The sequence below is a fragment of the Myotis brandtii genome, unplaced genomic scaffold (assembly GCF_000412655.1).
Source record: "Myotis brandtii unplaced genomic scaffold, ASM41265v1 scaffold329, whole genome shotgun sequence".
Lineage (NCBI taxonomy): Eukaryota > Metazoa > Chordata > Mammalia > Chiroptera > Vespertilionidae > Myotis > Myotis brandtii.
This window is the reverse complement of record NW_005362676.1, coordinates 568,587-569,276: the sequence shown is the minus strand read 5'-3', so window position 1 is coordinate 569,276 and position 690 is coordinate 568,587. Positions and strand designations below refer to the sequence as shown.

At 71.0% G+C, this 690-nt stretch overlaps 1 protein-coding gene across 1 annotated transcript in view; it reads right to left on the bottom strand.

The window, feature by feature from the left end:
* The window catches only part of APBA2 (amyloid beta (A4) precursor protein-binding, family A, member 2), a gene marked incomplete at its 5' end in the record, with an annotated part of 19,218 nt that overhangs the window by 10,288 nt on the left and 8,240 nt on the right, over positions 1-690 (bottom strand). The gene's annotated exons all lie outside the window — the stretch shown is intronic.

Sequence of the window (690 nt, the reverse complement as noted above, 5' to 3'; positions counted from 1 at the left end):
TGGGAGCCCAGATGCCAGCAGCAGCCACGCCCGCCTCCTTCCCCAGCGCGGCTGCACTCACGGCAATGGGGCTGGGAGCACGGGGTTCTGAAGGTTAAGGCCGAAGGTCACCGGGTCAGCCCTGGCTCAGGAGCGGCCCGCCTGCTCCCCCCCTGGCAGGGCTCGGGGCCACTGCTGCCCTCCAGGTCCTTGGGTTACAAGGTGATGAGAGGCGGTGGGAGCCTAACTCTCGGAGGGGAGGTTGCGGAGGGGCCCAGCGGGAACCCCCTGCCCACCCAGCAGCCGTGGTCCGGGTGGCGTTGGCCAAGTCACCGCAGCGGGGCCAGCCTCACGCCTCCCTGCAGGGCGGCTACTGGCCACCAGGTGGCGCCGCTCTGGCTGCAGGAAAGGCCTGGGGTCCCCGCCCTCGGCCAGCAGAACCCTCCTCTCTGTGGCGTGCGGGGCTGCATGGCACCCAGGGCCCCATCCCCGGGTGGGGGTGGGGCGTCCCTTCTGAATTCCACCTGTGGAGGCTGCTGCCTGTGCCCCTGGCCTTTCTGGGGTCCCCGTCCCCATGGCAACCCAGGCCCCCAAGGAGCTTCACTCAAGACTGGCCCCACTGCTCCCCGAAGGAGCCCCAATGCCCTGGGGCTCATCTGGGGACAGGGACGGGCTCCTGGGTGCAGAGGGGCCACCCCGGGCCATGGGCAG